This window comes from Littorina saxatilis, unplaced genomic scaffold (genome assembly GCF_037325665.1).
Source record: "Littorina saxatilis isolate snail1 unplaced genomic scaffold, US_GU_Lsax_2.0 scaffold_96, whole genome shotgun sequence".
NCBI classification, from domain to species: Eukaryota; Metazoa; Mollusca; class Gastropoda; order Littorinimorpha; family Littorinidae; genus Littorina; species Littorina saxatilis.
This window is the reverse complement of record NW_027126839.1, coordinates 375,726-401,689: the sequence shown is the minus strand read 5'-3', so window position 1 is coordinate 401,689 and position 25,964 is coordinate 375,726. Positions and strand designations below refer to the sequence as shown.

The 25,964-nt window shown below is 43.6% G+C and overlaps 1 protein-coding gene and 1 long non-coding RNA gene across 2 annotated transcripts in view; both read left to right on the top strand.

Moving 5' to 3' along the window:
• The window catches only part of LOC138955334 (uncharacterized), a 137,036-nt gene that overhangs the window by 23,825 nt on the left and 87,247 nt on the right, over positions 1-25,964 (top strand). The gene's annotated exons all lie outside the window — the stretch shown is intronic.
• On the top strand, positions 12,360-14,901 carry LOC138955332 (uncharacterized). The gene is made up of 3 exons (XR_011452197.1): positions 12,360-12,812; positions 13,339-13,514; positions 14,280-14,901. It is a non-coding gene; the product is annotated as an uncharacterized lncRNA (long non-coding RNA).

Sequence of the window (25,964 nt, the reverse complement as noted above, 5' to 3'; positions counted from 1 at the left end):
TCGCATTTTTCATGATCCGCTAACTTCGACCATTATTTTTAATAATCACTGAGACTCGGCGTGTAACCTCTACATATTTCTTCACTTTAAATACATCAATACGAAACAACTTTTCGACACACAGTTCGCACAATCTTCCAGCTTTCACTCAAGGCATGTAAATACATATTATAACAATACTTTCTCAAATATAGATTAACGCACACACGAAGGTACCAACAGACACTCACGAGTTCGTATCACGGCTCACTGCATGTCGCCAGTTCACTTACTTGTCTCGCTGAATCCTCGTAGAATAATGAATTCAGATGCCAACACACAGAGATGCTAACACACACCTTTCGCTGAAGATGTCACACACACCTTTCACTGAAGATGCCAACCCACACCTTTCACTGAAGATGCCAACACACCTCTCACTGAAGATGCCAACACACACCTTCCAGGTTTCTCACCGAGAAACCCTTCCGCCCGTAGCGGAAACAACCGTCGTCAGCTACGACCGGTACCGATGAAGACTCCACTCGTCTAGTCATCTGCGCCGAGGTGGTCCCTTGCTTCCAGCATCGTCTCGCGCTTCTCCCGTGTAAGGACCCTCCTTTATACGCCATGGGAATCCCTCATGGAAACTCCTAAAGAATTTAACCAAGTCTTAATACAACATTCTCTAAAACCATCTCTTCTTCCAAACGCTCATACATTCTCGTTCATTCCACTTTCACATTCCGTCCACATTCAATATCCAAACTAATACTTAATCAATGAATAACACTCCCCATACAAAGCATGACCGTCTTAAACATAACATAAATGCGTAGCAATTATGTTCAAGAAATTCCCCATAAAAAACCGTCAAACAATTACATCAATAATTCTCTCAACGTTTCACACTAAGATTGGGTACACTTTATACACACTAACCTTTACGCTCCAGCTATGAATTCCAACGTCAATAATATACAACATAGTAAATCATTTACCTTAAGAGACCCGTCTCTTGAAAGAGTACTTGTTCCTAGAACAAGTCTGACACGCGCCGAACAACCTTCCCGGTTGAAATTCTCAAACGCTGTGACGTTACTTTACCCCTGACCAGCTACATGTCTCAAACACAGCTCATCCCAAGCTAAAACCAGTTTTGCGTGAAACACCTGAAACACGTGAATTACGATCTCCCGTCTCTACTCCTCGCCTGTACAACATTTAGGGAGGTTAAAAACACGACGTGGTTTCACCTCACAAATATGCTACTCACATCTTTGTGACATCCCCCTTCCCGGGGAAAAAAGAAAATTCTTGAGTTTTCTTTTGATCAAAACAACCTTCTTTTTCCACACATCCCATAAACCTGTGGTATGCTCTGATCTACGAATGACCTGGACAACATGTCTGTCAACGTATTCCTGTCTCATGCTATTGGATGAACCTCGAATGCTAATTCTTGCAGTGAAAGACACCACCGCATCACATGTTTTGAAAATATCACCCATCTTCTCAAACACCTGCTTCATATCATCCTTTTGACTCTCTGTCAAACCAGGATCAAAAACAATGTCTCTGACTGTCTCTTCGATCCTTCCCCTTAGGCAATGTAGGTAACGGCAACGTTTTCCTCTCCTCAGTCAAAGGTAACACTGCAACTTTTGCCTCTCCACATTCACTTGGGAAAACATCATGACTGCCCCAGTCAGACCTCAGTGGAATGCTTTTGCGATATCTACTACTTACTTCCTCAACATCAACAACTTTCTCTGCACAAACTGCATACTTCTCATCCTCTCGTGACACACTCAACACCTCTTTCAATGTCTCATCTTCTCTCAGCAAACTTATCAGACCCTCCACGTTAACCGACAAATCAGGAGTAACCACATTTTTCAATGGCACCGGGGAATCTTCCAGTTTCTCTTTGGCTTTTGCCCTGCTCGTACCACACACGACCTTCTCAAGTACCACCTTTTCAGTGATTTTCTTGTGACTTACATCAGCACACAATCCAACACCCTGCGTATTCCCAAGGAATAAATCTACTCTGGGTACCACACCCTGAAGATTACCTATCACTAGGTCAGCGACTGGGTCTGTGAGCACACAACATTTCAACTTTCCCTGAAAATATGGGGTATCGACAACCACTTCCGCCAATGGATACAAATCAATCCGTCCACTAAAACCCTTCACTTTTTGGACCTCTCCCTTTTTGTACTGGCTTGGTAAGACCAACGACGTCCTTACCCCATCTACATTAGCTCCTGTGTCTCTCAGTACTGAAACTTGCTTCCCATTAACGAGACCTTCCGCTTATGGCAACGACCCAAATGCTGCCGAGCTTACCAACACTCCAGCGTCCTGACAATCCGCTACCGACTTCGCTGAATATGCTACCTGAAAACATTCTCTAGCGTAATGGCCAAACTGCCCACATCTGTAACATGTGTCCTGATTCTGCTGTTCAGTACCTGTACCTCTAGTACTTCCTTGCTGCCATCCTCTTCTACCCGGCCTACGATCATCTCCTCTGCCTTGAAACCTGGTATTTCTGCTCATACCATCTTGTCTTCTGCCACTATCACCTTGACCACGATTGTAAGACTGTCCTGATCCACGATTCTGATTGAACGCTACGTTTCCAGTTCTCAAAGGATTTACTTGACTCTTTCTGGCCAAAGATTTATTCGGATGGGCTGATTTGTACGTTTCTGCGCTAGCAATCATGTCTTTTGAATTGTTACAATCACGTTCTTTCAAAAAGACTGCCAAGTCAGTGCATACACTGTTAAGAATCTGCTCACACAACACAAAATCAAACAATGCTTCATATGAGGTTTCTATATTCGACAACCTCAACCAACGGTTGAACAAATGCTTCATCCTTGTTACGTATGTGCCAAAACTTTCATCAGCCTCTGGCTTCGTACTGCGAAATTTCTCCCGAAATCCCTCTCGAGTGCACTGAAACTTCTTCAACAACTCTTTCTTCAAGTCTTCATACGACAAAGTACCCGTTGAAAACAATGAATGAAACAATGACAAAGCTCCACCCTCCAGATAAGCTGATAAGTATGTGGCCCACTCTGAATCACTCCATTTGTTCGCCTTTGCATGCGTTTCAAATCTGAACAAAAAACTGTCAATGTCATCTTTATCTTCCTTGAACATGGGGAGTTTTGGGTACTGGGGCCTAATGCTGGGACCTGATCTCCCACCTGCATTTCCACCTGTACTTTGCTGCGCTTCTGCTTTCTTAAACTCCAAATCCATTCTCCTCGCTTCAGTATCTGCTTCTAGCCTCTTTGCATCCCTGTTTGCCTCAATTTCTAATCTTTTTGTCTCAGCCTCAGCTTCTATCTTCTTTGCCTCAGCCTCAGCTTCTACTTTCTTTGCTTCAGCCTCAACTTCTAATCTTTTTGTCTCAGCCTCAACTTTCTTTGCTTCCCTTTCCTGACTTCTCTCTTCTCTATCCACCTGATCCTGGGCAAACTTAAACAAAGCCTCTGCCTTTAAGCCATGCTTCTCTCCCAATGCCAAATAATGATCATATGTGCTACCACCAGTATCACCATGCTCAGCCATCTTTACAATGTCAAAATATCAAAGTAATCTCAAAGTAATACAATGGATCAAGTAACACAAGTTCACAAAATTGTTTAAGTATCAAAAAGTTATATCATACACCAGTTTCTCGCAATACTAAACACACACAAAAGAGTATCATAAAATACTAAACTAACAGAAACCTTGTGCCTTTTTAAAAACAATCCTTAAATTGTTTACTATTTAACTATTTACACAACCAGTCTCAAAAATAAACAATAAACCTAATAAAGTCAAACAAACAAAAAATTATAATTTGGAAAATATCAGATTAAACAATCAATAGCAGCTTCAAACACTTCAATCAATGTCAAACGTAAACTAACAACTTTAGAACATCAACAACAACAACAAATTTTAAAAAAAAATTAACCAGAAATGTCAAAGTTTCTCAAACCCAAATAACCCACTTTAAATGAAAAATTCAATTCCACACACCACTAACCAGCGTCAGATCCTTTAAGGAAAATCAATCGCCAGAGCAAAACCGAAACAAAATTTACATGTTCACAATAAAAAAAAAATTTACCCAAAAATTTGTCCAAGTACAAATGTTTACAAATTACTACTAACCAAAAAATATAAATTTAAAAAAAAATAAACAAAACTTTCCCCAAACCAACAACTAAATATCAAACACTAGTATAAGGGAGATAATCACCCTATTACTAATCCAACTACAAATAGGAACAACAATAATAATAATAATAAACAAAACACTTTTCAAGCCAGAGTACACAACTCAAACAAAAAAATATCAAAGTCCAAACAAACAAAATACAAAATTTCAGAATTTATACACACACAAAAAAATGGCACACCCTATACTATTTTATTTAAAATAAGCCTGCACCTCAACGACAACAATCATACACAACAATCAATCCAAGATAGAATCTAAGAAAAATAGTTTAAAAAAAACTTATAGGAAAGGGAGCTAGAATTTAGATAGAAAGATAGATAATAAATACACAGAACAGGAAGCAAACAGAAACTAAGGCCCTCTCTACGTACGAAACTATACAATTACGTAGACCCCTAGAACTCACTACAACACGCAAAGTATCAAAGTATGTATATTTAGCTATCCTGTAAACACTATTTCTCAATTCTGTTCTACTGAAAGGGAAGCAACTGCTTTTTAACCACAACAAAAATCTATCCTTAGAAACAAAAACCTATTTAGGGCTAAGTCGGGGTCACCACTGTCACGAAGTGGTTTGCATGTGAATTTAATGTACGTGTTCTGCCCTATTGCACTGTCTCTACCCTTTCACACCAAACACTTCAAAAACAGAATCTGGGAGGATGCAGGCTCATTATTTCCTCAACCAAAAAAACAACATATTTCTTCACTTTAAATACATCAATACGAAACAACTTTTCGACACACAGTTCGCACAATCTTCCAGCTTTCACTCAAGGCATGTAAATACATATTATAACAATACTTTCTCAAATATAGATTAACGCACACAAGAAGGTACCAACAGACACTCACGAGTTCGTATCACGGCTCACTGCATGTCGCCAGTTCACTTACTTGTCTCGCTGAATCCTCGTAGAATAATGAATTCAGATGCCAACACACAGAGATGCTAACACACACCTTTCGCTGAAGATGCCAACACACACCTTTCACTGAAGATGCCAACCCACACCTTTCACTGAAGAGGCACACCTCTCACTGAAGATGCCAACACACACCTTCCAGGTTTCTCCCCGAGAAACCTTTCCGCCCGTAGCGGAAACAACCGTCGTCAGCTACGACCGATATCGATGAAGACTCCACTCGTCTAGTCATCTGCGCCGAGGTGGTCCCTTGCTTCCACCATCGTCTCGCGCTTCTCTCGTGTAAGGACCCTCCCTTATACGCCATGGAAATCCCTCATGGAAACTCCTAAAGAATTTAACCAAGTCTTAATACAACATTCTCTAAAACCATCTCTTCTTCCAAACGCTCATGTACCCCACTCATACATTCTCGTTCATTCCACTTTCACATTCCGTCCACATTCAATATCCAAACTAATACTTAATCAATGAATAACACTCTCCATACAAAACATGACCGTCTTAAACATAACATAAATGCGTAGCAATTATGTTCAAGAAATTCCCCATGAAAACCCGTGAAACAATTACATCAATAATTCTCTCAACGCTTCACACTAAGATTGGGTGCACTTTATACACACTAACCTGCCACTGCTACTCTCAGCGCTACGTAGTGGCCACGCTTGAGACCCAGGCCCTCCAAATCCTGGGCAGTCACATTACTCAGCACATTGAGGGTGTTCAACTCCTCATCCTGGAAAACTTTAACCACCGTTAAAGGCAGATCTGTCGCCCACGCTCCAAATTCGAAGTCCATATTGTAGTAAGAAATAGTTGGCATATGCCCGCTGCGCTGCGCTGGTAAGGACTGACCACAATGTGTTGCTCTCCCGTTTCACAAGTCCTCCTCTCCCCTCTCTTTCTAAGTACGGGCCTAAGTGTTGATATCCTGCTTTACTACCCTCTCTTCCCTACCTGCCAACACTGATCCCTTTAGGCCTACCTCAAGTATCTAACATCCTCCTCCTCCACCCGCGGCTAATCTGTCTCGTTTAGACGCTGTCCGCTCTATCTAAACTCACACGTGAAAAGTGTTTGGCAAAATGTTGCTTTCTTCGATGTAAAACAGTGGTGCAAATATTTTTCCTTTGTTCCAAGTCAGTGAAGATTGTGGACTGACGCCCGCTGGACTGACAATATGTGGTAACATATTACAAGGATGGTGTAATCCCTTCTGCGGGAACCATCCGCTGCCCAGCCGTCGTGATGCAACATGTGTGAAGTTCTGTGCCTGCCCCGGCGAGTGTGAAAATGTGCTGTACAATGTGTGTGTTACTATAGTGTGCTGCGTGTGTGTAATCATGGCGTCCTCCGTATGTACGAAGCGATTAGCCAGGCTCCTCCCAACTTTGGACGCCAACCAAAAAAGATTTTTCTGCGGAGTAAACGAGATTTTAGTGTGGAGAAGCGCTCTCCTTCTCCGCTATACTGCATTCCAATGAGATTTCTTTACATTTTTATGTCAGGACTTTGACAAGGATAACAATGCAATTGAACTTGACATTGTCCCGTCCTTCGAGTCACCAATTATCGCCTCACAGGAACTGGCAAAAACCGTTGTCCGTTTCAATGTGAACACAAAACAAACTCTTAACAATTACTCCTTACTTCACTATTGCTCCTGCCGGCACCGCTGCTGTGTTAGGGCCGAGGATGCTCAAGATGGAGTGAAGAGTGTGACATCAATAACAATAACAATAACAATAACAGCACTTTATTGTCCATTAAAATATTACATAAAAATGGAAATTTTTCTTCGGCACACCCTGCCTGCCTGTAAACGATTATAAGGCAGGTTTCACGGTAATCAGACTCTTTGATGTGTGTAAACTTTGCCTTCAAATTACTTGCTTACTGTGTTGATTTTCATCATTTGTTCTGCTTGGCATGAGTAAGTATGGTATTTGCAATACAAAAAAATAAATAAAAGCTAAAATGTTTGTGTTTGAGCAATTATTTGAGCGAGTTTTTCGAAGCGAACGTGTGAATCCTGACAGACACCATTTCCTTCTGTCACATGACCCCATCTCAAAGTGTGATTCAAGCAGACACGAAATATCACACAAAACTTATGATAATGGGGTTATTAATTCAATTAATACACAAGGTTAGTCTCTGACTAGATAAAATAGGGAAAAAATATCAAATGGGAGCATAAAACCGTTTCTGGAAAAATGTTCAATCGCCACCGAAAGTGTCTGTCAGTAAAAAAACCACGTGCTTTGTTTGCAAAGCAAAGCCTAATTTTACACATCGCGTGCTTTTGTCTGTTATTCTTGCTTGTGAACATCATTTTATTGATGTTCTTCACTGGAAAGCAGGTGTATCATCAACAGTATCACAAAATCGCAAAGAATGAACATTTTTGTTGTGATCCGACCGGTGTCTGTAGACTGAATCACACGTTCGGCAAACTTCGTTTTTAACGGAAATAACCGAGCCTTTCATCGGAAACGACGTTTCAACCGCTTCATATCGTCTGCAGGAAGAAAAAGAGGAATGCGATACCCAGTAAGTAAAACATTTAATCGTTTTTAGTGCCTTTTGATCAAGTTTTGTTGCGTCTGTCAGCAACGTTCGTCAACCCAACGTTCGACACAGCGACGCACGCATACGGATTTGCAGCATTTGCATTCGGAAAGTGAGGGATTTGTGAGTTCGTTTGCATAATTTCAATCGCTAGTAGGTTTTCCCTTCGTCTCCCATTGTTGTGTTTGCATGTTATTGGCATTTCATTGTGTAAATTGAAAGTTTGTGAGTAACAGTAGTACAATCTGTCGAACGTTGGCGACGCTGACAGACGCAAATATCGAACGTTGCCTTCAATGACAGAAGGGCTTGGCGATCGTACTTTCGATTCGTAGGAACACAATATGGAGACAGCAATGTGCGCTCGTTTCCAGTAAAAATCTTGTACGAAAAAAGAACTCCACAAGGAACTAAATTTTTACTCCCCAAATATTTACTCCCAGTAAACATCTCGTACGAGAAACTTAGGGCCTACTCCTTCGTTTATAATTCGCGCAATATCCCATTTACGTGCAATCCCGTTTTGCCGCCGTCCCATTTTGGCGACATTTCACAAGCCAAGCGTCATCTTACTACCGCATCCCATTTTGGCGCAATCCCGTTTCGCCGCTATCCCATTTTTTTATTTTATTTTTTTATTTTTACATTTAGTCAAGTTTTGACTAAATGTTTTAACGTAGAGGGGGAATCGAGACGAGGGTCGTGGTGTATGTGTGTATGTGTGTGTCTGTCTGTGCGTGTGTGTGTGTGTGTGTAGAGCGATTCAGACCAAACTACTGGACCGATCTTTATGAAATTTGACATGAGAGTTCCTGGGAATGATATCCCCGGATATTTTTTTTATTGTTTTCGATAAATACCTTTGATGACGTCATATCCGGCTTTTTGTAAAAGCTGAGGCGCCACTGTCACACCCTCATTTTTCAATCAAATTGATTGAAATTTTGGCCAAGCAATCTCTGACGAAGGCCGGACTTCGGTATTGCATTTCAATTTGGTGGCTTAAAAATTAATTAATAACTTTGGTCATTGAAAACCTGAAAATTGTAAAAAAAAATAATTTGTTTTTAAAACGATACAAATTTACGTTCATCTTATTCTTCATCATTTTCTGATTCCAAAAACATATAAATATGTTATATTCGGATTAAAAACAAGCTCTGAAAATTAAATATATAAAAATTATTATCAAAATTAAATTTTCCAAATCAATTTAAAAACAGTTTCATTTTATTCCTTGTTGGTTCCTGATTCCAAAAACATATAGATGTGATATGTTTGGATTAAAAACACGCTCAGAAAGTTAATAAATATAAAAAGAATAGAGATAAAGAAAAGCGTGCAATCGATCCTTCTCAGCGCAACTACTACCCCGCTCTTCTTGTCAATTTCACAGCCTTTGCATCGAGCGGTGAACTGACGATGCTACGAGTATACGCTGTTGCTGTAAAAATGCAGTGAGTTCAGTTTCATTCTGTTAGTTCGACAGCTTGACTAAATGTTGTACATGAACAAAGTATGCAAACCAGATGATCCAGCGACGTCCTTCCCAATTTATGTCCAATGGACGTCTACCCACAACACGCCACTGGATGCCGCGTGGTCAGCCAACCATGTGGTGCCAGTCGTGAAAACCAGGTTCTTTGTCCCACAGTGAGACATTCAAGTTGGGGACTTTGTGACCGCTGACTTTGTCAGCATGGATGGAAAGGTGGAGAGATACAGGGCGGTGATCATCCCCAAGTCAACCCATTTCCCCGATGGGCCAGATCGAGAGGAGATCTGTGTGAAGTGTTTGCGCGCAAAAGACAATGGGAGATACTATGTCTTTCCTAATGTTGATGACATTTCATGCTTGCCAATGGCTCAGATAAAAAAAAATCCCACCAACCAACCATGAACAACAGGGGGGATTACTTTTTTTGACATGTGACCAAGTCTCATTTGAGCGTTCACAGTGTTACCTGAGAATAGCACACCCCCTTGAATTGGGACCAAAGAAAAAGCGTTGTATATATGCATTTTTGAATGCTTTTCTAAAGTCATAAGTTCATTTGTGAAAAAAAAAATTTTTTTAGGGATTGTTTTGCTGAATACATGCAGTTAAGAAATTGACCCCGTTTTCAAATTTAGGGGGTAGGGTTGCCCCATAGCCCACGTATGTCTGTGTGACTGTGTCAAATATCAATCTACTCTGCGTACAAAATGTATAGATGTTTGTTTTTCGATTTTAGAATGATTTCTTAAGCTGGCTAGAACTTCTGAGGTCTACAGGAAACTATAAAGATAAAAAATGTACAAAATATAAGTAGCGTCCTTTATCTTACCATTGTTCTGATCAATGCTGTCCCTTTATTTGCAAGTTAACCATTTTTCTTAATGTGTTGAAGGAGTATGTTAAAAATTATTATCAATGGTTGCTTTAAACAGCACCTTTGGGCAGTTATTATGCACTAAAGTTGTAAAAGCATGTTTTGGGGGTTTTAGGATATAGCGTCTTGGAACGCCAATCATCTTGGAAATACGAATGTTCATATAATTTTTTTTACTGTTTTGGATAGATAAAAAGTTGAACTCTTGGTGCAAACTGTTTTTTGGTCCCTGTTTGACTATTTATTATTTTGGAATATTGTGTGTGAGGGGGAAACTGCAATCCTCAATATCATGAAACGTGCCATAACAACAATTGTATAGGACGACACACATAAAACATAAAACATAAATGGGATACAATCAAATATGATATTGCACTAGGGGATCTTATTGATACGTTCAACGAGGACAACAATGGTTCGGCTCTCTCAAGATCATTGTGCACCACCCCCCTTTCTTTTGGGTCTGACATGAAAGACCCATTACCCCCACTCCTCCTCCCGCTGTCTTCCCCACCCCCACGCGGCCTCAAGTCGTCGCTGCTTCCCCTGCAAGCCAAACCACGCCGCGCAGCACTCTACCTAAGAGGTCAGCAGTGGTCACGCTCCTGAGAACGCGACACGGTGCTCGCAGCTCAAGGGGCAAGCCTGCCCACAATGCTCTACCTGCGGTGTGACGTCGTTTATCTCAAGTGGAGGATGAGATTTCTGCTATCCATTGCATCCTCCAAGATACTGTAACTGCCACAAAACAGCTGTCAGACGGTAAAGCTGAAACTAGTCAGATCGAAGACGCCAAGGTGCAGCGGCTTAAAAACACTCTGGTGAGAGACTTTTCAGAAAAGTTTGATAAACACGCAGAGGAACTTTCAGTCCTAAGAAACAAAGTGTCAAGTCTCGAAAAGGAAAATGCTATCGTGAAGTGCCAGCTGCTTGAAACACGCCGTGAGGCTAAACTAAAGAAGAGCTTCTCACAAGCAGTACAAACGGTAACCCTTTCCCCACGGTCCGCTGCCAATGGCACCCAGACCTCACTTCCCCCATATTAACAAAGCCCTCCCCACCTCTAACTCCTTTCAGGCCCTATCCGATGATAACTCCCCAACTTGTGAGTCCACACTCTCCCAATCCCACCCGGTCCACCCACTTACGGGAAACCCTGCCGAATGTGTCGACATACAGAATAAACCAACATCACCCCAAGAAACACTGTCCACTCTTTCGGTTGCCGGCCAGTCAACCATGCTTTTGATCGGCGATTCTGTCATCAAGCATGTCGACCCACAACGTCTGGCACCAAAGGGTGAGACTCTTCAAAAAGTATGTGTGTCTGGTATGACAGTGTACGACCTGTGCAAATGGCTGCACGTCAATGCCACCTCTCCTTCAGCAGGAATGAATCGAGTGATTGTTCATGTTGGAGTCAACAGTTGCAAGATGGGACCTGTGTCGGAGGGAGAGTGGGCCGACATCATTGGACTGTGTCGCAAAGCCTTTCCTAATGCCAGAGTTTGTCTCAGCTCCATCCTGCCAGCAAAAGGTCGACATACCTTCAACAACTCTATCCTCCCCTCAAACAGAAACCTGGAAGCTGCCTGCCGACGTCTCGATGCTGTCTTTGTAGACAACTCCGCCAGCTTCACTGCGAGCAGTGGTGCACCGAGACTGGCACTCAACAGCGATCACATTCACCCCAGCGCTAAGGGCACGGCTAAACTGGCAATTAACATTAAATATGCCGACACACCCAACTTCAAAGAGTACCGTCGCTCCAGCGATGACGCTCATCATGCAAAGGACCATGACCAGGACAACCGCAACCCTTCTCGAGGCAAGCAGCCGCCACACAGTCACTCTAATGAGGACATGGGTGCACGCTCCATCTCAAACCATCATTCCCACTCCTACCCCCCACCACCTCCACCCCCACCGTCCTCTCACCACTACCCCCCACTTATGCCCACCCTTACCCCAGTTAACCTCCCCCCACCATTTCCCTACCCGCCCATCCAGTCCAGACAAGAGTACATCGGTCAACCGGCGCGTGCAGGGACCACGCCAGCGCAACCAACTTGGCAATACAAAGAAAGCAGCGCAATAGACCTTTTTCGTATAACCTTTGCCCCCAGCGTTTCGACCAATCAGATTTTAGGGCACGGCAGCCTCTCTCTGATATTAAGCGGAAATAAGGGGCAGCCTGAAATAACTCTTTCACTGTCGGTGCTCGAAGTACTATTGCCAGAGGATTACTTTGAGACATTCTGCAAGAAAACGGATTATCTTGTTCAAAATCATGAACTAAAAGTCAAGGACATGCATGAAGGTATGGTTTGAAACGGCTATTGGTGGTATATGGACGAAAGACTTGGCGAACTTCCCCTGCATAAGCGAAGCAGAGGTGATCGACCACAGATCTACAGATCTCTGGATCAACTTTCTTACTGATACTACTGCGTCGACGTTCGACAAGTTATACGACGCATCCAGCGCAAAGAATGCAAAACCTTGGGGTAAACGATAGACATACTGTGTGCATAAAATGTCTTTCTGCATGGCACAACAGCTAGTAAGCAACTGTGGTGATCAGACTCAGAGCGAGTGTGCTGACGTCAATGAAGCAGACTCGCAACGAAGTGTATGCTGTTGTGGGGGGACGCTGACCGGACAGGCACTTGGAGCCTACTGCGAGTGTATTGCTGGGTAAGTGTTGTTGGCCTTGTATGTTTTGTGGGATTAACTTGATGGCTGCGTTACTTGGTATCTTACACAATCAGTTTTCATACTCAGTCATATAATGCATGGCACACAAAGTGACAAACACACACAGAGATTCATAATTCTCTACTGAAAATGTCTGCATGCAAAAGCTGTCATTTTTGACAAAGTTATGAGCAGCATGTTAATGTAATTTCAATCAGTATCTCCAGGAGACCATGCCATGTTGGCTAGGCATGTTCAATAGAATACCAGGTACCTGAGTGCGGAGTTTTATTTAATGTGTACGTACACATGTGTTTGTGAATCCTCTTGTCAATGAAGGTTATCACTGCAGTAAGATCAAATTCCATTCTGAGCCGGTATATATTTTATATAGATATCAACAGCATGCGCTCACAAACTCTCTGTAGGAATTCCTAGGAAAGATAAAGTTAATTGTTATTAGCAGGCTAAGGAAAATCAAGATGACACAAACGGAATTTGATTGTGTGTTGTTGTTTTTACCCAGAAAGGACAGTCTTGCAACCATGTGGCCGCCACACTTTTTGCTGCTTCACACTACATGGCTGAAGGAATCGACACTGTGCCAGCAGACAAAACTTGTACACACTACAAATGTATGTGGAAGGGGCATGCTGCCATGAAAACTGCACCAGCTGCTCTCGATGACATACAAATTGTTAAGTAAGTGTGTATAATAATTAATATTAAGGAAATTAGGGTTGCATTACCTAGAGGTTTATATCAGAGTGTGATCTATTTTTTTCAGAACATAAGTCTCAAAGTTAAAATATAGAGCTTGTTAACTACAACAGCTACAAGACTGGGGAAAGAGAAACAGTGATATTTATAAAGTGCATTATCAACAAACTATGCATTTTACATTTAGTCAAGAGACCAGGGCGGTGGTGTATGTTTGTGTGTAGAGCAATTTCTGGAAAACTACAACATTATGTTTAGGTTAAAAACAAACCAGCCCTGAAACAGTGAAAGTGGCAAGTATTTTACTCGCCATAGTTAGTAGAAGCATGCAACTGGTGAGTAGAAGTGTTCATCTACTCGCCAAATGCGAGTGAAGATGCTGAATCAAATTGTTGGTTTGGTTCGTAAAATTTGCTCTCTGGCTGGTACGTTTTCAGAATCACTAGCCAGAGGCTAGTGCATAATTTTTTGACTTTCAGGGCTACAAGCTTAGAAAGTTAAACAGATTTGTTTTAAACACAGGGAAGCGTGATTTCCTGTGGGACAGTTTTGCTACTGCGCTATGCTGGGTTGCCATTTACCTTATTCGACGTGGATGCTGGTTTTCAGCTAAGCATTGTCCTTGTGAAATGTACTGCGTTCAGTATCGTTATACATGTTTGACAGACTGGCGCAACTTGTTTTAGCATTTGTACCCAGCATAAGATTTTCTTTAGTGTCAAGTAAAAAAAATAATTTCATTTTCAGGTATGCTTCAAGACAAGACAAGTTTCCCCGGACGACTCTTCAAGGCCTCAATTTTGACCAAGAAGTCCGGATGCAAGGAAGCGCGACTAAGAGATCTTCAACAACCGGTACCAACCGTTTGAAGGCTGCATATAGTTATGATATACTGAACTAGGGTTTTCAAGGTGTGATATTTTTTTCCAAAACCAGTTAATTAAGTTGGTAGCAACAGTTAACTGTTCTGTCAAGTGAAAAATGTATGTAGTTTCAATATGGACAGGTAAAATCAGTACTTTGTTTACAGCGAGGGAGGGTACGTAGTGCTGTCACCTCTGTGTGTGAGTTCAGGTTTAATTTTTTAAATGCCTGCAGTTAAGACAGAAGATTGTGGAAGCTGATAAGAACTTGTGTCAGAGGATAGTAAGAAGTGTTTCGGCTTCGTACGGACTATACCATCATCCATGACTTGTGTGTATTATTCGGAGAACGTATCAGAGCCGAGGACATGTGTTGTGAACAGCGATTCTCAGTGATGAAAGTGTAGTGTGTGTAATGCCGGACTGTATTCTTCTTCAACTTCGGAATGGCAAGGAGGTATTTTGTGAGATGTTTTATGATTTGATATTCATGTACTGATGATTTCATTCAATAGCGAAATGTTTGAAATGTTCATTCGTTTTGTGCCATATTTGTTGTTCAAGAGCGTGTTTGTCACCATCCCTTATGAATATGGACGTGTGTGAATGTTGGTGCAGACATGAGCGTTTGAGCGAGTGAATTTAGAAGCCCTGTGCATGAAAGTCATTACCGGACAACCAAATCAGTAAACATAGAAATTCCTTGTCATACACATCGATCTGATCAAGGTAATAATGTTAGCACTTTTTTTCCAATTTATTTCACAGTTATTTGTTATTTTTTGGAGGAAATTATAATGCAATTCACCGATTTTAAAAAACATGATTCCAATTGTCTCCCTTGAACAAATTTGTTTGTACACAATTTGTTACTTACTTTTTTTTTTCAAGGCTATATCAAGGAAAATTCTTTTTGAGCTGATTGTGGGACCGTGCACAAGCTGACAGACTTGAACTCAAAAGTTGCAGAAGATTCTTGGCTGCGACTTTTGAGTTCAAGCCGATCAGTTTGTGCACAGTCCCAAGATTTGTCTATATTTATTTATCACTTAAAATAAAATACAGTTTTTCTTTTAATTAAACTGTAGATATGTCAAAGACTGTTTTGAATAATTTTGGGGGGTAATTTTCTTTAAGAAATAACTCAAGTGAATGCACAAATTGTGTACTAAAGTGTCGGTACAAGGGAGACAATTTGAAGCCATTTTAAAAAACAAAGCAGTATATTGCATAATAATATCCTTCAATTATAACAAGAAATAAGGAATAAACGTCTCTTGACATGTTGTCTACCTAATTATCTTGATCGCATTTATTTAAAGTGGGAATCGTTATGTTCGTAAGCTCACATACAATCATTTTATGAAACAAACTCAGACCAGACCAGAGATTTGATTGATAATGGGCCATTTACAGTACCAGAGTAAATTATATAAACCATTACATGACAAAATAAGCTTTTTGCTCTTTGGAGTGATGTGGCCTTTGGCAGCTCATCAACCCAGTAATGTAGACCTGCCTTTTTTTACGAAGTAGGTACATGCATACCGAAAGATCACCATATGTGTGAAACCATACTGCAGTGTCATTTTTCAGTAGAGAATCAACAGAAAAAGAGCGTATGTTCTCCTTCACCTTCATGTTGTCTTTCTTCAAGCCAGAAACATCTTCAGTCAGACGATTAATCACAGAGGCCTGTTATGTAATTGTCATCTGCAGCTCTGCCAACTTGAGGTAGTCTGTGTTCCAATAACAATACCCTCACATGTAGTCGAGTCGTGTCCCTCTTTGCAAAGGCATGATCTGGCCCTGGTCCTAAGCTCTCACTAGATGCGGAGGGCAAAGGAATGGCTGCTTCTGTAAATACAAAATCAAATGTATACATTAGCAATATAATTAGCATCAATTCAATGATCTTGTTATCAGATTACACATGCATCACACTCACAGCATTTAAGCATGAAAATACCTGAGGGAAATAACTCCTGAAATTGAAAAAAACTTAGGGGTGCGGGAGATGCTCCCCGGAAATTATTTTGGAGTGTTCTATGCAAAATCAAAATTGTAGAAATCTAATGCTATTTTTGTTGTTGCATCAATTCAATGGTACATTTCTGGGAATAAAAAAAATGATTCAGCATGAGCTTTATTGATGTCTTGAAAACTGCATCACTATCTGTATCAAGTAACCTCCTTAATCTTCTCGATTGAAGAGTCGGTTGATTCAGAGATACTGTAGCAACAGATCTCTGGTTGATTGCATGCACGCGGCTTGTCGACATATGTCTAGATCTTGTTTGTTTGTTTTCTAAAATCTTGCAATTGTTTCGTGACCCTTCCTATGCCCATCCGTTTTGGGCTGCCGATTCATTTTAAATTTCTTATACACTGATGTAGGAAGACAATTTGAAGTCAGCAGATCATAAATTGATAAAAACAAACAAAGCTTACTGAGTCTCTTCCAGATCCGATGATATTTTCAGCGTTGACACTGGGGGGTGGAAGCAAAACCGCTTGCTTGTCGTCGGTCTTCACTGAGCGGACAAAGGCACGTCTCCGACCAATACCTTGTCCTTCTGCTAGAGTCACTTGTTCTTGATGTTCTCTCAAATCCAAGATTAAGGGTGGGTACGAAGTCAAAGGAGTTGGCATCGTTGATAGCCGTGCCATTGCCAGACACGAAGTGACGCGAGCAGACTTTTCAATGGCACGACAAACCCCTGTCGTCGGATTGCTTGCACCCATCGCGTCCTTCGCTGTTGCGCCTTCGCAATTGCACCCATCGGAAAGCCATACAATGACAAATTCTGTCCACCGTATTTCTCTTTCTTCATTGATTCCACTGTTGCACTTGCAGTTGTAAACACAACAGTTTGTCTCGTCGTCTCCGCACTTTACTTTGCACCAAGCCTCGTTGTCGATTTTTCCTTTTGCCCCTTAGTTCCGGTAGATCTGACAATAAACTTCACAGCGCATGCGCCAAAATTTAAGTGAAAAAGGTCTATTGGTCCGCCCCGTCGCCCCTGTCCGCCCCGTCGCCCCTGTCCGCAAATTCATCAGCAGTTTGCGGTCCCTCCCCCCGGTCCTCCACCTGTCTACAGCCAGTCAGCTGACCGTGTCCAACCGCCGCACCTGTCGTCACAGCTCAGCGCAAATGCAGTTCAGCTGCTGAATTTAATTTCAACTCAGCTGATGCGTTAAAAAGCTCATAACTGTAGGCTTTGTGTAAGATAGGCGACCTTCGGGTACTCTTCAGATGGCTCGCTCCCCCAGTATGAAAATTTTTGTCTTGTGCACGTTTAAGACCAAGTGATTGATCTGTGTGAATTACAGGCATTCCCGTTGCTATATAAATACATTGCATGCGAGCCGAGGATGTGCGTGGTGACTGGCCTTTCTCTTTTATTTGATCACAGTGAAAATGCACACACACATTCACACACACACACACTCTCTCTCCCTCACTCCCTCTCTCTCTCCCTCTCTCTCTCTTGCACACACACACTGTTAGGAAACGCTACCGTTGCTGAGCTTTGGTTCAGTTTTGTGTGTTGCATGTAGTTGACTTATTTGTACTTTGTGGGAAAGTACCGATATTATATTTTGTAAACACAATATTTATGCTTGGACGAGAATGCAAGTGAACTTTCTAGTCCTGTCAAAACAAGTTGTTTACCATGCTGTTTTAGTCGTGAGTTCGTGGCGTTCGTTCGGATTAAGTGCGTCGGCGCTTTTGATGTACGTCATAGAGAATGTCGCTAGTTTAGTCCATGCACGGCTCGTATAATGTAGTTGTATCATGTTCGGTCTGGAATATTCTCGAGATTGAGTATTTACTATATATGCCAGCGCGATTTGTATGTAAAAGAGCTTCTATTTGAGTTCTGCTACGATGTGCAGTTGTATGTATGGAATGCTAAATAAATCCTCGAACTCAATTTGACGAGTTGTTTTCTGTTGCTGCGAAGACGGGCGACGTAGAATAAAAGAACACAACTATACGACGTTTGAGAACTTGTGGCAATCTCAAGTGTCGTGTAACAATTGGGGGCCAAGCCAAGGATCTACGTTTAACGCCAAGGGTTTTCCAGCAACAAGGACCAGTGTCAAGACAGTCACAGGAGGTAGCCATCAATCGGGTGTATCCTGAGGGATCAGTATTGAGACTACGGAACCGTGGATTCGGTGTGACTGGTGAAGAGTTTGGTAATCGCCGCAACTCGGTACGGTGAGCGACGCCGGAGTGTATCGGGATTACAGAGGTTAGCTGCCGTTTGGACGAGACGGACTTCGTCGCGGAGCTAGTGCATTAATACTACGAAATACGACTGGGGTACGTCGTGTACGTATCGTGAGCAGAGTGCGCCGTCACGTTAGACGAGGAGGGTGGCAGCCTGCGTCTACGAAGGTGACCAGCGACGAGAGAAGCATCGGAGGTGCAGTAGAGACTGTGTTCTTTTAGAAGACTACATTCGTCTACGTTCGGGGCTGTGAAAGAATACAGACGAACGCACCGGAAAAGACCAGAATGGCTGAGTTCTGGGGAAAAGGAATTGAACTGGGACTGAAAGGCAAGCAGCTGACGGAGTTCGTCGAGTCCCAGACACGACTGCTGGCGCAGCGTGAAGAAAGACAAGCGCAGCGTGAGCGAGAAGAAAAAGAAAGACAAGCGCAGCGTGAAGAAAGACAAGTGCAGCGTGAAGAAAGACAAGCGCAGCGTGAGCGTGAAGAAAGAGAAAGAGAAGCACAGCGTGAAGAAAGGCAAATGGAGCTGAAACGCTTAGAGCTCCAGATAGAAATGGAGACCAAGCGCTTAGAGCTTCAGACAGAAATGGTGCGTGTTCAAAATGAGCACGAGGCACCACGCCAAAGAGATAACCAGCAGCAAATGCTACACAGGGCACCGAAACTTCCAGCATTCGCGTACCAGATCGACTGCTACCTTGCAAGATTCGAGAGGTTCGCTGAGAGTGCTAGATGGCAGCGCGACGACTGGGCGATTCAACTCAGCGCACATTTGACTGGGGCAGCACTTGAGGTCTACACTAGACTCTCAAACGATGACGCCAGAGACTATGATGTACTGAAGGAAGCTCTGTTGCGTTGCTACAACTTCACTGAAAGGGGCTACCGTCAACGCTTCCGCGAATGCCAGCCATTGTCTGGAGAGACACCGAGCCAGTTTGTGGAGCGCCTGTCGTCATACCTGCAGAAGTGGGTGGAGTTATCAGGTGAAGAGCAGTCATACGAGAGTCTGCGGGACTTGATCGTGAAGGAGCAATTCCTTAATGCCTGCCCGAAGGACCTGGCGACCCGCTTGGAAGGGCAAAAACTGCGGGGTTTGAAGGACATTACTGATGCTGTTGAGCGTTATCTCATTGCTCATGGAAGGACCCTGGGGACGTCAAAGTCAACGAAACCTTTCCAGAAGAGCGGAAACCAGGCAAACCAACCTGCCAAGGGACAAACTGAGTCCGCACCATCATCCAATGAAGGGCAGAACATAACGTGTTTCCATTGCAATGCCAAGGGTCACCGAGTCGCCAACTGTCCCCAAAAGAAAAATAACGGACATGTCAATGACAAAGCGCAAGAACATCGACGGAGATATTACGACAACAAGAGGCAAACGGGTGGCTCAAACCAACAAGTATGTGCGAGCAGCGTCATACTTCCAAGGGCTGCTGAGCAAGTGGCTACACCATCGGACGTGGAAGAATGTACCTGATGGCCAGCTTCTACTCGCCAATGGCAGGTCAATCTCTGTCGTCGCCAGCGCAGCTGTGTCAGTGTCGAACATGCCCGTGTCGAAGGGATTTGTTGAGAAGCAGGAAGTGACTGTTCTCAGAGATTCGGGCAGCAATGGAGTCATTGTCAAAGAGGATCTGGTGCCGACAGAGAAGTTCACTGGTGACTTCAAGTGGACGCTCATGGCTGACAGCAAATGCGTGAAGGCACCAGTGGTAAAAATCCAGATTGATACTCCAAACTTCACCGGAGAAGTTGAGGCCGTCTGCCTGAAGAAGCCCTTGTACGATCTACTAATTGGGAACATTGGGGGTGCGAGACGTCCTGATGACCCTGATTTCGAATGGAGAATGGGCTCAGCTCAGCCTGCTGCTGAGGAGGAAGACCCACTGCCATTCGCGAATGAAGATATCAGCGAACTGTTACGAGATGACAGAGCAACTGTGCATCGCCGCGACCAGCCGCAGGTTGTAAGCGCTGTGACGACCAGAGCCCAGGCGAAGAAGGACAAAACAAGTACGCCACTCAGGGTCACCAACAGTTCTGCAACTGCTGTCGTGGACAGGGATCGGCTGATTCAGCTACAGGAAGCTGATTTGACCTTGACAAAGTACAGGAGTCGTCCTGTCAAGGAGATGACTAAGGGCGAAGGCACTGTGCACTTTGAAGTAAAGGCCAAGATCCTGTACAGAGTGTTCCAGCACCCGAGATTCAACGGTGGGAAGCCATTACGTCAAGTTCTGGTGCCTCAACCACTTAGGCGCCAGGTGATGGAGGTGGCCCACGACTCTATTATGGGAGGTCACCTGGGTGTCAAGAAGACATCGGACAGAATCCAGGCTGCGTTTTACTGGCCAGGACTGCATGCAGATGTGACTCGATTCTGCCGATCGTGCGATATTTGCCAGAAAACCATACCTCGAGGAAGGGTCCCGAAAGTGCCGTTGCAGAAGATGCCTTTGATCGACCGACCTTTCAAGAGGATGGCCATTGACCTCATCGGCGAGATAAAACCGCCAAGTGAAGCGGGTCATCGTTGGGTACTGACCCTGGTAGACTATGCAACCAGGTACACAGAAGCCGTGCCTCTGAAGAAAATTGACACCGAAACTGTTGCCGAGGCACTTGTGGACATTTTCAGCAGAATTGGGGTTCCTGAAGAGATCCTCACAGACCTGGGGACACAGTTTGTCTCTGAATGCATGGAAGAGGTCAACAGGCTGCTGAGCATTCGTCACTTGACTACGACACCCTATCACCCGATGTGCAATGGGCTGGTAGAAAAATTCAATGCGACGCTGAAGTCCACGCTGAAGAAACTATGCAGTGAGCAGCCAAGGCAGTGGCATCGCTACATCAATGCCTTGCTGTTTGCATACAGGGAGGTGCCACAAGAGTCCACTGGATTCTCCCCGTTCGAGCTGATGTACGGGCGGACCGTGAGAGGCCCGATGCAGATACTAAAGGAATTGTGGACGAAAGATGTGGACACACCTGAAGTGAAGAACAGTTACCAGTACGTGTTCGGGTTGCGAGAGAAACTGGAGGAGACTCTCGAGATTGCGAGAGAAAACTTGAGAAAGTCTCAGGATAGTGGAAAGCACTACTACGACCGCAAAGCCGTAAACAGGAAGTTTACACCAGGTAACAAAGTGCTGATACTGCTCCCCACTGATCACAACAAACTACTGATGCAGTGGAAAGGCCCATACGAGGTTGAGGCCGTGGTAGGGATCAACGACTACAAGGTGAATGTCGGCAAGAAGTCCAAGATCTACCACGCTAACCTCCTGAAACTGTATGTGGAGAGACCTCCGGAAGCAGTACAGGTCGCAGCAAGTGCGGAAGAACTAGACGAGTTCGACGGTGAGGAACTACTGGAGTTGGGAGACCTCCACAAAAAAGAGGGAGTGGATGACGTCAAGCTAGGACCTGACCTGACAGAAGATCAGCAGAAGGAGCTGCATGATTTTATGGGCGACTTCACCCATAGGTTCTCTGATGTTCCAGGCTCTACGTCCTTGGTCGAACATGAAGTCCACCTCACATCTGACGTTCTGTTCGCTCAAAACCATACCCTATCCCGTTTCAGGCTCGGGAATCCTTGAAGAAGGACATCGACAACATGTTGAAGATGGGGGTCATCCGTGAATCATCATCCCCTTACTCATCTCCCGTTGTTGTTGTCAAGAAGAAAGACGGTACAAACAGGGTATGCATTGACTTCAGGAAAGTCAATAAGATCACCGTGTTTGACCCTGAACCAATGCCGACGGCAACTGATCTATTTCGACAGTTAACTGGCAGTAAGATCTTCTCAAAGATCGATCTCAGCAAGGGATATTGGCAGATTCCTGTGCGCGAAGAGGACATATCAAAGACCGCCTTTGCAACTCCAGACGGAACGTATGAGTGCCTGCGGATGCCTTTTGGTATGGTGAACAGTGGTGCTACCCTGAAGAGGGGAATGCGAAAAATGCTCAAAGGAATGAAGAATGTTGTGTACTACTGGGATGATCTGCTAGTCCACACGGAGACCTTTGCGGAGCATTTGGAGACTTTGAGGGAACTGTTTTCCCGCCTGACAAAAGCCAATCTGACCGTGAGACCCAGCAAGTGCATTTTGGGGACCGACAACGTTGACTTCATAGGTCATTCACTGAAGGAAGATCAAAAGGGGCTTTTGTTGGAAAACGTCACCAAGATCCTCAATGCGCCACGTCCTGAAACCAAGAAGCAGGTGCGATCCTTCCTTGGATTGGCTGGGTACTACAGAGAGTTTATTCCTAACTTCGCCGCCATAACGGCGCCTTTGTCGGACATGACCCGAAAAGGATGCCCCACCGAATACTTTGGGGACCAGCTCAGGAGAAGGCATACCAGACCGTGCGCGACCTGATGTCACGAGACCCGGTGCTACGCCTTCCTGATACTGCCAAAGAGTTCATCTTGCGTACAGACGCATCGGACGAAGGGATCGGCGCCATGCTGATGCAAGAGCATGGAGGTAAACCGTTTCCGGTCAGCTATGCCAGCAAGAAGCTGTCAGGAGCCGAGAAGAACTACTCGACCATGGAGAAAGAGTGTTTAGCCATCGTGTGGGGAATCAAGAAATTTGAACTCTACCTCCAAGGGGTGAAATTCGTGCTTCAGACTGATCACAAACCCCTCACCTACCTGAACTCTGCGAAGTTTGTGAATAATCGTATCATGAGGTGGGTGATGTACTTGCAGAACGTTGATATGCGAGTGGAATCGATCAAAGGTTCAGACAATGTTGGAGCAGATTTTCTCAGCCGAGTATGTGAGTAAAACTGTGTTCATTCTCCAACAGACTAATGTACATACCTGGATTTCAATCTGTTATGTATACATAATATGTGTACAGGTAGCGTTTCAATGATTGAAAGAAATTAGGTAAATTTCTTCTGGTGTTGGGGGTAATGTTAGGAAACGCTACCGTTGCTCAGCTTTGGTTCAGTTTTGTGTGTTGCATGTAGTTGACTTATTTGTACTTTGTGGGAAAGTACCGATATTATATTTTGCAAACACAATATTTATGCTTGGACGAGAATGCAGGTGGACTTTCTAGTCCTGTCAAAACAAGTTGTTTACCATGCTGTTTTAGTCGTGAGTTCGTGGCGTTCGTTCGGATTAAGTGCGTCGGCGCTTTTGATGTACGTCATAGAGAATGTCGCTAGTTTAGTCCATGCACGGCTCGTATAATGTAGTTGTATCATGTTCGGTCTGGAATATTCTCGAGATTGAGTATTTACTATATATGCCAGCGCGATTTGTATGTGAGTTCTGCTACGATGTGCAGTTGTATGTATGGAATGCTAAATAAATCCTCGAACTCAATTTGACGAGTTGTTTTCTGTTGCTGCGAAGACGGGCGACGTAGAATAAAAGAACACAACTATACGACGTTTGAGAACTTGTGGCAATCTCAAGTGTCGTGTAACACACACACACACACACACACACACACATACACACACACCACACACATACGAGTACAGACTCATGCACACACACACACACACAAACACACACACACAAAAACACACACACACACACACAAACACACACACACACAAACAGTAACACTAACACATGTGCACAAAATGAACACACACACACACACACACACACACACACACACACACACACACACACACACACACACACCGCGCGAGAGAAAAAGACGTCAAAGACTTTTGACCGTGACGTAATCTTTTTATGACGCTATATTTCTCGTCAATGTGTGACGAGTTCGGCTGTTCTATCAGACTGCCTGGCTGGCTGTGGCTCTGCGAATTCCTCCCACCGCCAAGTCGTTTTTTTGTGGTTTATTTCGCATTTATATGTCCCAGGTAACATTATGAAGTTTTAATACGATCAATCGGACCTATTATCAAGTTAGTGTATCAACTTTTGAACGAACTGCGCCCAGTAGTTTCCCAGCAATAAGCTGTTAAGTCGACACACACACACACACACACACACACACACACACACACACACAGACAATTAAAGTCTCGGGGATAATTTAGTTTTTGAACAGTGTTGAGCGTTGTTGCTCCCTGCACAGACACAATCAGCATCAATTGCATCAACTAGTGTGTGTGTGTGTGTGTGTGTGTGTGTGTGTGTGTGTGTGTGTGTGTGTGTGTGTGTGTGTGTGTGAGTGCGTGCGCGCGCGAGTATAAGTGTGTGTGTGTGTATGTGTGCGTGAGCGCGATCGCCGGGTCACCTTGGATAAACATCTTTTGGTTAATTGTCCTAGTAGTGTTATACAACCTAATAGAGCTTGTGTTGCACTTATACTCTTACGATAAAGTTCGAAGGGATTTTGCACCTTGTGCAGTGACTATATCTGTGTTTTTGGCTCACGTAAGTGTAGCCTATGCGATCATAACTTTGTCTGTCTGTGCGTGTGTGTGTGTGTGCGTGTGTGTGTGTGTGTGTGTGTGTGTGCGTGTGTATGTCTGTGGTAGAAACTTTAACATTTCGTCATTTGAAGACGTCACATTATGGCGTAAGAGGGTTAGACGTCACGCGAAGGAATTACTGAAAGTCTCGGTCATTTTGGCTCATTATTTTGAGCGGGCCGAGACTAGTTGGAAGGCACTATGGCGGAAAAGAGAGTTATCTTTTCATGTCTTGGCGTCTCAAATCTTATTAGTCTGAGTACTTTACGTCACAAATTGTACTTTACGTACTTGATGATGACGTAAGTTAATTGTATGTTCACATGTTCTATTTCGTTGACTGAGCACGGCCGGGACCAGTTGGCGTGAGCGCTGGGATTTCGAGTTTCATTTGACATGTCAATGCATCGCAGTATGAAATAATACAGGTAGGAGGTTAGTCGATATCGACTAAAGTCGATAAGTGCATTCTTCACTATGGTATTGAGTCTGATTTCGTCGTCCATCTTGAATCAAAAAGCACTGTGCTTACACACAAAAAAAAACCTTCGTTGCGAGCTACGGCGAAGCTTCGCATGTCAACACTTGAGAAGCGATGTTGGGGTCAAAGTACCACGCCGTAGCTGCGGGTTTTTGGTATTAAGACTTTGCGAAGCTTCGTGTAGTCGACTACGGGTTCAATTAAGGACAGGCTTAAGTAGGCTAGATCTAGATCTAGATCTAGTGTCTCGCTTTCTTGCACAGTGTCACCTATGCTTACTGTGTGTGTGTGTGTGTGACGGAGTGATTGAGTTTGTGTTACTGTTTGTCGATTTCTTACGTGAGCCTTGAAGGCTTCGCCTCTTGTTAGTTGTGCCTTGCGTTGTATTCGGACTGCCTGTCTGTGT